The 14,950-nt window shown below is 45.2% G+C and overlaps 1 pseudogene across 1 annotated transcript; it reads right to left on the bottom strand.

Moving 5' to 3' along the window:
* Positions 1 to 681: 681 nt before the first annotated feature.
* On the bottom strand, positions 682 to 14,307 carry LOC307052232 (large ribosomal subunit protein uL30m-like; annotated as a pseudogene). Its single transcript has 6 exons — positions 14,270 to 14,307; positions 11,398 to 11,492; positions 9,087 to 9,175; positions 8,553 to 8,682; positions 967 to 1,301; positions 682 to 827 (listed from the first exon to the last, which is right to left on the bottom strand). The product of its transcript is annotated as a large ribosomal subunit protein uL30m-like (transcript).
* Positions 14,308 to 14,950: the final 643 nt, after the last annotated feature.

Genomic DNA, 14,950 nt, shown 5'->3' with positions numbered 1-14,950 from the left:
GCCCATTAAACATGAAAGGAGCAATTACAAGCTGCAATCAAAGGCACATGAATCAGAGATTCCTTCCCTTTAAATATTTTGACTCACTTGCCACTTATTTGACTTCTAATCTACATTTTTGTCTCTGTCATTCTGAAACAGATTTCGAAAGGGATAGGAGAAGTGGGCACGGAGATGGAAGTTTCTCTTTCTGAACAGTTAGCTAGGATTGTTCACTGCAGGCTGATTTTTACCCTTAGGTAATTTCCGGCTTCCTTCTTCTTGTTGGCTCTAATAATATTAATTCTGATTTCTTCTGCCAATATTTGGGCTGTCCCTGTAATGATGAGGGATTGTGCGGTGATTCAGAGGCAGCAGCTGTGGCAGTGTCATTTGAATATTAGAACTTGAAATTTGCTCAGATGGGGTCCTTAGTATAGGATGTGGCTTTGATGGGTATATGATCCTCATTGTGCTTTCTTTCATAATGGATGGAGGAAAGGTACAAATGACAGTAAGAAAAGGACAACCACTTGGGTCTTACCTAGAGTACATCAAGAGCTCAGATCTGCAAAGGGAAGGTAAACCAATCGGGAACTTGCCTTTTTTTTTTTTGTATTTAAAATATATTTTAATAGAAACACTTTCTCACCATCTTTAAATAAAGATGATTTGCATTTTTTAATCTGAAATGCTCTGGCATTAGGACTTAATTGCTCCCTGGTCCACAGGGTTTAGATGCCATGCACTACTAATTCTCCAGTGTTCGTGAGGCAGGCATTACACATGTCCTCCTTTGCTGGAAGTCCTTGTGGCAACTTCAGGGACTTGATTCTTTTTTTGTTTGTCTGTTTGTTTCTAACAGCTTTATTGAGGTATAATAGACATATAACAAAATGCACACATTTGAAAAGCATATGGTGCTAAGTTTGACATATGTCTACACCCATGAATCCATCACCTCAACAGGGACTTGATTTTTATCACATGTTTAACCACTTTCTTTTTTGCCTTCACTGAAGGGATATTCTTGTGAACCTGAGGAGTAGGTGCTTTTTTCTAATCCAAGCATCTTTATTGTAACCTTTTCCCCAAATGGATGTCTCTTCCTAGTTTTTATTCTGGTAACAATATGCAGTTTATGAAGGTGCTTTGGATCCCCCCCATATTTTTCATGGTCTGCAGGTGAAGGCTGAAAAACTTTATCTGGAATTCTTGACCTGGTAAATTTGTGGAGAATCAAATCTGTACAGATGAGAGGCTCTATACCTTTTGTCACTGTAGTCTGCCTGCTGGCCGCTGACCTACCGAGTGCAAACTCCCTGCAGTGAGTACGGTGATTATTTTCTTTATAGGCCACTGAGGGAAAGCCAAGCAGAAGAAGGACCTTGCCTTTGTAATACTAACAATAGTAACCACCTTTTGAGAGTTGGCTAAGGTAGGTACTGTCATCACCCCCATTTTGTATATAAAAAAAAGTGAGGCTCACTGAGGATACATAATATGTCCCAACTCACGCCTCTGGAAAACGGCAGACTTGGGATCCAATCTCAAAATGTCTAAACTATAGCTCTTGTATACTTGACCACTATACCTGCAAACTCAGACTTGCAAAGTAAAGTCATCTAAGGTCCCAGGACTGCTGACGGGCATCTTGGGAAAACAGCCCTGCCCAAACCACAGCCATTCACAGGGCTTAGGATGAACCATCACCGTACTTCATACACACTTAAATGCATTATTTCATTTAATTCTCACAATGTTCCTAATGAAGTAGGTCCTATTATCATTCCCACTTTATAGGTGAAGAAACTTGGGTTCAGAAAAAAAGAAGTGACATCCTTGTGCCATGCCACTAGTAAATGGTACAGCTGTCTTTTATTTTACTTTCATTATTCGACTCTCAACATCAGTGACTCGGAAACGTTTTACCAGCTGGAGATTTAAATTGGGGGCATTTTTACGAATCTAAAAGCAATGTTCTTTTATAAGAAAGCATTTGCCGTCTTCTCCTCTGTAGGAATATATTCTGAGTGAGTCTTTCTTTAGCATCTTAAACCCACATGGCCCTAATAATCATCCATTTCCTGGGTAGCTACAGAGCTTTTTGCTAACTCTAATTCTCTTCCCTTCAGGGCTCAGATCACATCATTCTGTCCTCGGATCCTGTGAGGACTGGCAAATCCAGGGTGGCTCAGATGGAGCCCTTGGTAGTGTCCTCCGCTCACCTGAACCCCAGGCCTTTCCCTCTTTTGAACAACCCTCCCTCCACACCAAACTGCCATCTACCCCCTTCCACCTTCCCTCTCTGACTCTCATGTATGCCCTCCATCCCAAACGTCCTAGTCTCCGTTCTTCCTCCTGGAAATCGTTTTGAATGGTGCACTGGAAAGAACCTCATGGTCCCTTAAAGCCACAGTAAGATTACTGCATTCTTGCCTGGGGCGGGTCTCTTATTCCTTTCCAAAGGGGCTGAGAAATACAGAAAAGAAAAATGGCGGAACACGCTGTGTGATTATGGATAAAAGGAAAAGTCAGCACAATCATTTCCTGATATACATGGTAAAACCTCGACTAAATGAAAACAGCAGAGTGTGGAATTCTGGGTAAAGGAATTTTCTGGCTATTTCAGGATTAATCCTCTACAGTCTACTTTCCTGCTTCTGTCAGAGTAGCACGCCAGAGAAAATGACCCTCTGTTGACGGAGGATTGTACACAGTCCTGACATCGTTGTTCTGGGCAGCCATGGCTTCCACAGTTCCTCATGCAGACCCAAGCCTGCAATTCCCCTCCCCCTGTGAGACATGCTACATCTAAAGAATTTCGTCTTCTCTCTTCATTCCTGGCAACTGGAGATTTTCTTTCCTGATTTTCAGCCAATACATTTTGTGAAAAATTAAAAATAATATTTAGCTTGGTATTTCTAACGTTGAGGGGGCAGGGCTTCTTGCCTCTGTTCACTCTGCCATCTTCACGGGGACCGAAGTTGACCCCGTGTCTCCCAGTATCTAGTACTCAGCCATCAGGCCATTAACAATGGGGGAGAGCTCTCTTATTTGCCAAGATATGTCCACTAGCCTATTTCACTGAGGTGAATCGGGAGGAGAAGGAAGGCGCCTACTACTTACTTCTTTTAATCCTTACAAAAAACCAGAGACACAGGCATTTATTATCTACAACTTTAAAGCCTGGGGAAACAGAGGTTAGAAGAGGTTAAGTTGTCCGAGGTCAGTGAGGAAGTGGCTAAGAGAGGATTTGGATTTAGGATTCTCTGCCTTCAGTGCAGTTGCTTTTCCCACTAGCCTCCACTGGCTGGGATACAGTCCAAATCTGGAAAACGAATTCCTCCCAGTTTGTAGCAGGCCTTCTTCCCTTAGGCGGTGGCCTTGTGCAAGGGTGGGCTATTGGGTGCCTGGCAAAGGTACATTCTGGAGGCCTCATCCTCCTGTAAGCTCTAACTACACCTACATGGTCATGGAATGGCCTCATCGAGAGCATCCCTCCCTTTCCTGACCTCTTCCACCTGCACTCCTCTCTCCCCAGCAAATAAACTTTCCTTTAGTAAGGTCAGCTGGGGAGCCATTTTCTTATAATCTCTGATGTGCGTTTATTTCCCAAACCAGTGATGCCTGGCTATGCAGCTTGGCCAAATCTGGTAATATTTCTGAATTTCATTTACCTCCTTGTATATAGGGACTCATAATTCCTCACAGTAATATACAGTGTCCCAAGAACATTACCATTCCTGTGGTTTTATTTTGTTTCCAGGAAGTTAAATTAATAGGACTTTTTAAAAAAGCTCACAGTTATTGAGCACTGAAGTGCCAGGGGCCAAATCTGCTTATACTCATGTTCTCATTTATCCTCACAACTCTTCTATAGAGTATGCATTTCATTATTTCCATTTTGCGGACTAGGAAACTGAGATTAAGTAACTCATCCAAAGACACATACCCAAGAAGTGAATGAGACTTGAGACTGTCTAAATTAACAGCTCAAATACGTGACTTCTATCTTACGTGACTTCTATATTCTGATCTTTCTTAGATTATAAAGTGTTCTTTCCATTTTTCAGGTGTCAAGAGATATGTTTAAATTCACACATCAGCAGAATGAGCAGTAGATCTGGCCTGGGGCTTAGCTTTATGGATGGGGCTTTTGTGACACAATTACATGGTCTCATAAGGATGTGGAGACTCGGAAATTTGGTGACTCCATGAAACGAACTGTGTTTGGATGAGCCTCTAGGCACAGCCTCCTCCCTGCCAAGGTCTGGAGGCTGCCTGAGGTCTTTCCTCAAGCAGTTGGCCCTCCCTGTCCACTGCTCTCTAAGTGAGCTCGCTGGCTCTGTGCCCATGCCCAGGCCTGGGACTCACAGCCTGGGCTGCCCTCACACCCCTGGGGGGCCTCCCACTGCCTCCCAAGCCTGGACTGTGGCCTGAGGACCTGGCTCCCCCAGAAGGCATTGTTCCCTGCTGGCAAGGTGCCAACTGTGGGTGGGTTGGGCTAAGCCCAGGGCAAGGGAGGAACGAGTAGAGAGACAGCTTGATTCTGTGCCCTGACCTTGGCCTAGAGAGATGCTTGGGGGAGTGTGAATCCCAGTGACCAGCCCCAGAAGCTTGCAGGGATTTTAAATTCCTGAGTTGGCCCTGAATAACCCCCTGCTGGATCTGCAGATGTCTCCATTGCCAAAAAGCCCAAGGATGACCCAAGTCCTCCCCCACGGAGACCTCCCATCCCTGAGCCCCCCTGGATGTATACACTGGGGCCCTCCACACAAGGACAGTGTGACTCACTCACGGAGGTCAACTGAGGCTGGAAGGACAGCTGGGGTTAACAACACCCAACTCCCAAGGGTTGATGGTTTTGTTTTATGCTTCAACTCCCCCTCCTCCCCTCTTCCTCCAACTTATCTCTTTTCTCTCCCATCACAGAGCCAACACATTCTGGGTTCAAACACCAGTTCCACTTATAATCAGTCATGTGTCTATTGGAAAACTACTTAACCTCTCCATGGCTCAGCTTTTTTTTTACCTGTAAAATAAGGGTGATAAAATCTTTGCCATTTCTAAGAACTGGAAATAGAGTGTGCTAAATGCCAAATACTTGATAAATGGTAATATGATAATAACAGTATTACTATTATGCAGTGTGTTAAGGAAATTAGCTAAAGGGATGTCACTGTATCTCCAAGTATACCTACCAGGTGTGTATAACATTACAGCTCAAGACTTTTAGGAATAAGCCCTTAATCAAGGTTCAAAGGCTTTTAAGAATAAAAATATGGGCATTACAGCTATGGAAAACATTGCAGAGACTGCATGAGGATCAATCGCACATGTCATCCTCTGTGTGTGCAGATTTTTCTGTTCCTTCGGGTCTCTCTAGGTTCTCAGATACAAGTTCTTTTATCTGTCACTGCACAACACACACACACTTACAGACCACTCCCACTCTGGGTCCTTCAATCTTGAAGAGAGCAGAAAAATGAATTATAAGTTCACTGCTCAAGAGAGAGCAAGAAATCTGCTGTGATGTTGGATGGGCTCAGCATCCCTGTCAGCAGAAGACCCTATGGCTGATGAAGCTGACCACGGGGACACGATGGAGGTGGGCTAGCTCCGCAGAGGCAGTCCTTGGGAAAGAATGGTGTCAGAAGTCTCTCGCAGGTATTTTACTGTCCTGGATTAGAGTCTACCCCACATCATGCCAAGCCCTCTCTTCTCCAACCAAACGGCTCTCTGTGTGTCACACACTAGGAACAGATAACCAGATCTAAACTGGGAGATCAGAAGGCTGGGAGACTTTGCAGGGTCGGGGGATGGTGCTAAAGCATCAAGTGCAGGAGGCAACAAACAGACTGCATGTTCTTAATGTTCAAGACTAATTATTCACTAGAGTAAAAAACGAGAGAGAGAGAAAGAAAACAAGTCTCTGATCTAAAATATCTCAAACTGAAATCCTTCCCCTGAAGAAGCGCACATCTGGAATTCATTCCCTGCTGCAGCAAGCCATGGACTAGCTCTCCACCAGAACCCTGCCCAGTCACCGCACGACGGCGACTGAATGCAGGCTGTGCTGCGCGGGGGGGTTGGGGTGGGGGTGGGCGGGGCTGATAGAATTTTTCACGTATAAATATTCCTCCTAGTTTTCAAGCCACAGTTCATAAATATACAGTATTCCAGCAAAAAAGTACAGAATGTCCTCCTGGGGTTGACAAGCAAATAGTTTTATAAATAACCCTCTTGACACGTGCAAGATGTTAACATTTTTGAGGTTTTGGGTAGGGGCAGACGCAGATTTAATTGCTCGATTCAGACTGGAGCCACTCTGGACTTGGACGTTACCTCTTGGGGGCCTATGGCAATGTTTTTCTTGGTTTAAGAGAGTTCGTGTTGCTTGTCAGCACTGAAGACAAAGGCTTCTTCTCAGAAAATTCTGGGCCAGTGTGCTGCACAGGTGAGTCTGACCAGATCTGTAAGCGAGGGGACCTGCCCTGGGGCGTCAAATACATCGCAATCCCTCATGGAGGAGGAGGGCTAGGCTGAGCCACAGTGCTGACTGTTGCAGAGGCACTGAGTGCCCAGCCCAGGCAATGTGTACATGAAAGAAGGAAAACGTTCCAAAGAAGCCTCATAGTTTGATAGTAATTTTATTTTCTTTTTTAACAGCAAATTTTGGGCAGATCCTGGAGTGGGCCAGATAAACACTGAGTCTAGGGGGATTTTAGTGTCAGAAACACCACTGGATCTTAAATTAGTGCGTGGGACAGACTGAGGTTTGTCAAATACGCTTTTCATACTGACCCTAACACATTGCTAGATTTCCCACCTCTGAAGTCCACTGGGGTCCAGCCTATTCACGTGCAGAGTGTTATCTGGCCTTAATGAGGACTCCTGAGCATCTCAAGGTCATTTATATGGTGCTTTAAAGGTTTCCAAGCCCTCTCACATCCACAATTGCAACTGAACCCCAGAATAGCCCTGTGAGATAAACAGGGCAGGCACTATAATTCCCGTTGTACAGATGTAAATGCAGAAGCCAGATGAAAGGAAGAAAACTGCCCAGGGATCCCAGACAGTAAACGGCAGAGCAAGGCTTCACATTTAGGCCCTTGGCCTCTTGAAGCTCTGTCAACAAACTGCTTGGTTTATCAGACATGCTAGGAAAGCAGAGAGCAGGGCCAGAAGGAAATGAGCACTAGGACAGCAAGATTTTGATGAGGGACAATAAGAGGAAGGCTCATGCTCGGGACTATGTTCTGATGGGACGCCCACAGTGTCCGACTTTCATTACACCTTAACCAGGAGTTGGGAAGATAACCAGTCACATCAGTAACCTCTCGCTCCAACTCTGTGGCTGAAGCTGGTGACAGACACAACATCGCCATGATATTCTGAGGTGTGAGAAGGGCCTTTGCAGCTCTCAATTACAATATATCAACAGGCTGCACAGCAACCTGATTCTGCAGGTAGTTCTGAATTTGCCGGTGAAGACAGGAGCTTCCTAAATTTTTTAAAGCAGAATAAGAAATATCTCCTTCCTCTCACTTACTAGGCGTACTGTGTTTCTGTACATTGACTAAAAGGTCTAAATCAGTTTGCAATAAATGTTAAAATAAAGATAATAGTAGTAATCACTGTCATCTAACAGCTGAGCCAGGCTGCAGTGCCTGAGTTAAGCACTTGACATATGTACCCAATTTACTGAGTGGGCTGAACTCAAGGGAGGCACAACCAAGCAGTGGATGTCTTTTGCCTTCCAAAGGCTGCACCCCCAATGCTCTGCAGACTCCCACCCAGCCCCTGGATGACATCTTGGACAGTTCCATCTGCTGCTTTCTCATCAGTTTAAATTATGAAAACAAGTTCTGTTTTGTTTGTTCACACTCAGTTCAGGTATTAAATGGTCCCCTTGAGGTGAGATCAGAACTTCAATATCCCATCTCATTCAGACTCCGCCACCGCCCCCGCCAACCTCTCCAACTCTAACTACAGGGACCTGCAGTGGGGATTGTGGGGGACTGTAATCTCTTATCACTTAACTTTCTTTCCTGTCCCTGTGACTGGCTGGCTTTTTCTGAGTCAGGGTAGAGGAGGGGATTAAGGGAAAAGGGACCCTCTTACAGGGCTGCTGGAATCAGTCATCAGTGCCCTCTTTGGCAGGTGCCTGCTTGGTGGCCTCATGGGCACACTTGGAGATTCTCAGAGGCTCTGGTTGTACACTCAGGCTGACCTCTTGTGACATTCTTAGCTCCTGTCCTGGTTGTCTGTGCTAGAGCATCTTATTGCTGGGGGCCCATCATGAGGGCTCAGGCTCTGCTGGCTTCTGCAGCATCCCCTTGGCCCATGGGAAACTCATGCATTCTTGCCTTAGCAATGGGTAGGCTGTTGTCTACCAAGTCCTATCTCCTGGCCCCAGTGTGGTGTGTATCACCACCCAACATCCTGTCTTTTGTAGAGCAGCCTCTGTGGTCACGAATGTCACCAAAAGCATGCCATGCTATCCCAGGAGTACTCCCATTGTTCTTGGCCCTAGCCCCAAAACAGCACTGGATCCTGTGATCCCGCACCTTTGTGAAGATACGGCCAGGTGTAAGTGCCTGCCTCAGCTTCTTCTAGGCATCCCCAATCTCTGTGAATGTTTTTCTTGGCTGCACTCCCACCTCCAACACATTTGGGTTTTGAAGGGACACTCCTGAGCTGGGGAGGGGAACAGCCAACAAAATCCCTTTCTAGACTCTTCCAACACCCTTTGAACCTCCAGTCTTCTTTACCATTGCTGGTTCATGGGATTCTTTTGCTGAAATGGTTCTGCTCTCCTACTTTTTAAATTAAATCTGCTCCAGGGAACTAGCACCCCTGTTTAGCATATGGGAGTACTTACCGTTTATTGTATTCTGTGTGGGAGATATAACTGAATTTTAGAGACAACAGGAGGAATTTAAATTTAACATCCTATCTATATACCTAAACCTTACAAAAACACATGCCAGCTAGCTCTAATTATTCCAAGAGCTAGGAATACTGAACACGGGGACACTGAGGCTTGGAGAGTTCAGCGAGTTGCCAGACCACACACAGCAAGGCAGTGGACTGGGTCTCACTCTGGTCTGTCTGACCCCAAAGCCAGTGCTCCTAACATGGAACGTGAGGATGGTGAGGAAGTCATTAGCCAAAAAGTCTGCAGACACAGCTAAAGACAGAAGTGGGGAGGACAAATCTCAAACCTGTGTCCTGCTTATACTTGTTTTCTTTCAAATAATTGTCTTGTGTTAGTCCAAACAACAGTATCCAAAAGCCTTGATTTTGGTTGTCTATAAGCCTTGATTTTGGTTGTCTATAAGCCTTGATTTCGGTTGTCTATAAGCAATGATGGGGCCGTTAATCTTCTGAAAACTCAATCACGCTGGCCTCAATTGACAAGCACAAATGGCTGTGACAAAGGTGAGGGAGCCAAGTGCAAATAACAATGCCATTAGAGTCGACAGCAGAAGTGTGATTAAAGAATGTGCTAACCAGTGTTCCCTGTGTGATGTCAGTCCTCTCACCGATCTCCTGCTTGTAGTCAAATGAATAATTATACTCAACCTGCGAACACGGATTTTCCCTTTCATAATGCATTCACATCTGTGAGCGCTTTTTTTTTCCCATTGGAGTATAGTTGCTTTACAATGTTGTGTTAGTTTCTACTGTACAGCAAAGTGAATCAGCTATACGTATACATGTACCCCCCCTTTTTTGGATTTCTTTCCCATTTAGGTCACTGCAGAGCATTAAGTAGAGTTTCCTGTGACATACAGTAGGTTCTCATTAGTTATCTATTTTATACATAGTATCCAAAGTGTATATATATGTGTCAATCCCCATCTCCCAATTCAACCCACCCCTCCCTTCCCCCTTGGTATCCATACGTTCGTTCTCTACATCTGTGTCTCTATTTCTGCTTTGCAAATAAGATCATCTACACCAGCAGTCCCCACACGTTTTGGCACCAGGGACCAGTCTCGTGGAAGACAATTTTTCCACGGATGGAGGGGTAGGGGGGGAGATGGTGCAGATGGTAATGCAAGCGATAGGGGGATGGTTCAGGCAGTAACGCGAGCCATGGGGAGTGCCAGATGAAGCTTCGCTTGCTTGCCTACCACTCATCTCCTGTTGTGCGGCCCAGGGGGTGGGGACCCCTGCTCTATACCATTTTTTTACATTCCACATATACGCGTTAGTATACAATATTTGTTTTTCTCTTTCTGACTTCACTCTGTATGACAGTCTCTAGGTCCATCTACGTCTCTACAAATGACCCAATTTCATTCCTATGTATGGCTGAGTAATATTCCATTGTATATATGTACCATATCTTCTTTACCCATTCCTCTGTTGATGGGCATTTAGATTGCTTCCATGTCCTGGCTATTGTAAACAGTGCTGCAATGAACATTGGGACCGCTTTTAATGTGGCCCCTGCAATACGGCAGTTGGAGCCGGGATTGCATTACTGTCCGGTTGTCACATAAGAAAGCTGAGACCTGTGAAGATGAAGGCATCCCAAGTGCCCCCAGCAGGTGAATGGCAGGGTAAGGACTGGAGTCTTTTGCTCAAGTGACACTCTTCAACAGTATATTCAAAGAGGCCTCAAGGAAAGCAACTGTCCTTGGCTGCCTATGAAGCTGAGTTCCTGCCAGCTGCTTCTGTGGGCACAGGAGAGAACCCTTTCCACCTGCCTGAGTCTTGCTTTTGTTCCATCTCGCTGTCTGCACCCTCATGGTATACATTCATTTCCATGCATTTTTTTTATTTTTCAGGAGGAAACAGAAGACAAGTCAAAGGGCTAAAAACACAGGGACAAACTTGATCCTGTCCTATGTATCTTCAGGGGACCCACAGACCCTGCCTCCTGAATTCCCTTCCCCTCTGCCCCAGGGAAGCACCGGGATGAACAATAACTTCAGTAATAACTCCTGTTTGTTGAGCACTTACTCTGTGTTAGGTATGGTGCTCAGTGTCTTACAAGTGCTTTTTCCTTCCCTTCGGGTCCATAGTGTCTGCTCTAAAATTTTGAGGCCAGGTGTGTTTCGGAAATCAGTTTTTTAGTTGTTAGAAAGCGAAATGGTACACCTGCTATATGTTATTCTAAGCCCAGCAGCATCTGCAGCAGTGTTTAATTATCAAACCCATTCATATTTCTGTGATGAAACACAGAAATAGTCATAAGAGGCATAAAATAAAAGCTGTAAACAGCCTCATGTCAATATATGTCAGCTTTTCCGGCCAGGTCACAGTGTGCCAAACAGTGAAGAAACTTACAGTTTCAGAGCTCTTTGGATTGTGGAATCACAGATGACAAATGCTGGATCTGTATTACTATGCTCATTTTACAGATTAGATACAGATGTTCAGAGAGTTTCCAAAACTCACCCAAACCACAGAGCTGCTGAGGAGCAGAACTTGGATACCAACCCAGGCCTCCCGATTCTAGCACCCGCTCATCAACCTCCATATAGAACATTTGTCTGTGGAAGCATCAGACACAGACACTTCCACCAACAAGCAGCTGTAATTTCCATTCATCGAGGGCAGGGGCAGCAGAACCTTTGCAATCTCTCAATCCAGTTTTAAGAATAATCTACCATGTCTGGACACTGATCTAAAATCCTTGCTACTAAGGGATGGTCCATGAACCAGCAATATAGGCACCATTGGGAGCTTGTTGGAAATGCAAGATCTCGGGCCTCATCCAAGACCTCTGAATCACAAATACATGTTAACAAGCTCCCTGAGTAGTTTGCTGGCACAGCCTAGTTTAAGCAGCTCTGGCCTACAACTCTTTTCTTGTATGATCTCACTTAATCCTCACAATAACCCCATAAGGTAGGTGCTATTGTCATCCACCTTATACAGCTGAGGAAAGTGAGGTCCAGAGAGATTCCTAACTTGCCCAAGGTCACACAACTGGTAGGTTCCAGACATGAATGCGGGTTGGCCTGACTCCAGGGCCCAGGCTGTTCACTGCTACACTGTCCTTTTTCTTGCAGGCAGGAAGTAAGGCTCAGGACACACTCAGGGACATTGGATAAGGCTGTTCCTCTTGATTAGTAAAGACAGAGATGAAAATCAAGTTGCAAATTGGTGGCTCCAAGGAGACTTCCCTCCACTGTCCCCATCCGCCCTCCCGCAGCCCCTTTATCTGACTACAATAGTCAGCAGAGTTGTTTACACCTTTTCTCATTCTCTTCCTCCTGGACACATGGTATATCTTCACTTCCTTATCCCACTTCAACACAAGCAGGGCCATGTGACTTGCACTGGCCAATAAAACGCGAGTGAAGGTGCTGTGCATCATTTCCAGGCTGGTGCATTCAGTTGTCAGTGCCCAACCGTGCAGCGACCCCTGACCCCTGTAGTGATCCTGGAAGCACTCGGGGAGATGAAGCCTTTATCAGCCTGGGTCCCTGACTGATGACAAGGAGCACAGCCCCTAGGAAACCCACACTGGACAGACAACAGGAATGAGAAACAAACCATTGTGCTTTGAAGCCTCTGAGATTTGAGGGGTTGTTTGTTACCCTGGCAAAACCTAGCTTATCCTGGCTGATCCTCTGACTCATCTGCCTCTGCTCTGGAGGGACTGATTTACGCTGGAGGAATGCCAGCCAGCAGCTCTGTGGGTGGGAAAGATGTACCTGTTTTTAGGTACCCCAACTAATCACCTCTTTCTCCCTATTTCTCGTGAGAGTTCGTCTCCTCCTCCTCCTTTCTCTCTTGGTGCCAAATTTATTTCTGATTTGTTTCCCTTGTTGAACCTCTACAACTCCTTATTTTCCAAGGCTATTTTTAGTGGCTCCACTCTACCCTGAAGGAAAGAGTTCACATCTCGGTGCCCAGGGCTTTTTTAGCTCCTTTTAATGGGAGAGGATAGTACATATCAACAATTCTTTTAGCCACCATGTCATTTCCCCAAGAGGCTCAGAGAAGAACACAATGTCTCCATCAGATGAGTTGTGGTTATTCGTCGCCAAACTCCTCACTGTACATAGTTCTCTCCGGTACAAGTGAGATATTAACGTTCCATTGCCTCTTTCCTTTTGGAGGTTAAGCCCATGTTCCTTCTACCTGGTGACTTCCTAGTCCTACTGAATCAGGCTTTGGGAGTGGGGCTCAAAAATCTATGCCTTCTATAAACTCCTTGAGAGATTTATCTACAGACAATTTGGGGACAGGTGTTTGGGAGGCTTGGGGTTGACTACGTATCCTACTTACTGAGCCACGTATGTTTGTTGTACCTCATCCTTGCTCATCTGGAAGTCATCATTGATTAGAAATATAATTAAAAACATTTCCCATGAATGTTTATAGCAACTTTATTCATGCTTGCCAAAACGTGGAAACAATCAAGATGTCCTTCACCAGGTGAATGGATCAATAAACTGTGATACACCCAGACAATGGAATATTACTCAGTGCCAAAAAGAAATGAGCTATCCAGCCATGAAAAGACATGGAGAAACTTAAATGCATGTTACTAAGTGAAAGAAGCCAATCAGAAAAGGCTACATACTGTACGATTCCCATTATACGACATTGTGGAAAAGGCAAAACTATGGAGACAGTGAAAGGATCAGTAGTTGCCAGGGGTCACAGGGGACGGAGGGATGAACGGGTGGAGCACAGAGAATATTTAGGGCAGTGAAACTCTTCTGCATGATACTGTAATGGTGGGTACATGTCAGTATACATTTGTCAAAACCCATAGAATATACAACACCAAGAATGAGCCCTAATGTAAACGACAGACTTTGATGGTAAGGATGTATCCATGCAGGTTCATCAACTGTAGCAACTGTTCACTCTGGCGCAGGATGTTGATAGTGGGGGAGGATGGCCATGTGGGGGGATGGGGGGATTCGGGAACCCTGTGTTTCTGTTCAACTTCGCTGTGAACCAAAAACTGCTCTAAAAAACAAAGTCTATTAAAAAAAATAACATTCTCTTTCATACTTCTGGAGGAAATTGTGTCCCTGTGAGCAAAGCTGAGGGGAGAAGTTGAAACTCTACTTCTATGGATTTTCCATTTTCAGTGTCTTCCATCTTACCAGGAAGGCCGGTCAGGATAAAAAAGAAGCATCAGAGTGTAGCTGTGATCATGTGAGGAAGAGCTTAGGCCACGGACTGGATAACAAGAATGAGCAAGGCCCTGCTTGCAGCAAGTTGTGACTTATTTCTTGCCCAGCAATTTTCAGCCAGACTGCTAAGTTCTGTCATTTCCAGGGGGTGTTGGGAAAGGCTCTACATCCTCTGTATTTCTTCTGTGGGGGGAGGCATGGTCATGATGGCTTACAGAGACTAGGTAGGAAGCTAGGGGGAACCAGGCAAAAGGGCAGCATGTATTGAAGGAACATCTGGAGGAGAGAAATCCAAGCAGACCAGGGATGAGGAGTCAAGAAATATATGGAATTCGGAAGGTAGGAGATCAGAAGCCAGGCAAATGGACTGGGTAATGAATAGGAGAAAGGAGCACCTGACCAGTGAGAAAGCCTCTTATCAGCTTTCTTCTACAGGGGAGCTGTGTGAAATGGAGACAGCCACCCTGGGGTACGGTGGTGGCTGCCATGGTGAAGAACAGGTAGGGGAACCTCCCTGTAGGGGAGGGAAGTGCTCAGAGTCAAGGATGCTACTGGCTCATCACTGGAACCTGTAACAGTGAGCTTAACCAGTTTTTACAAAGTCCTCCAAAATCAGCCACTGAACTGAGGGTCTCCCCTCCATGGGAAGGAGAAGAAACTGGTTAAGAGACAAAGACACGTGTCTCTATTAGACCACAACTCTATCTTGTGCTTATTACCCCCAAAGAAATCCTTTCCTCTTAGTTCCAGTTCTGTTTAAGTTAACTAGCCATCAAAACCTTTCCCTTTGATACAGTTTGTGAATATTTTAAGAGAACATCTGTTGACACTTAGTAAAAACAAAAGGA

Source organism: Hyperoodon ampullatus (assembly GCF_949752795.1).
Source record: "Hyperoodon ampullatus genome assembly, chromosome: 4".
NCBI lineage: Eukaryota > Metazoa > Chordata > Mammalia > Artiodactyla > Ziphiidae > Hyperoodon > Hyperoodon ampullatus.
This window is presented reverse-complemented; position numbering and strand designations above follow the sequence as displayed.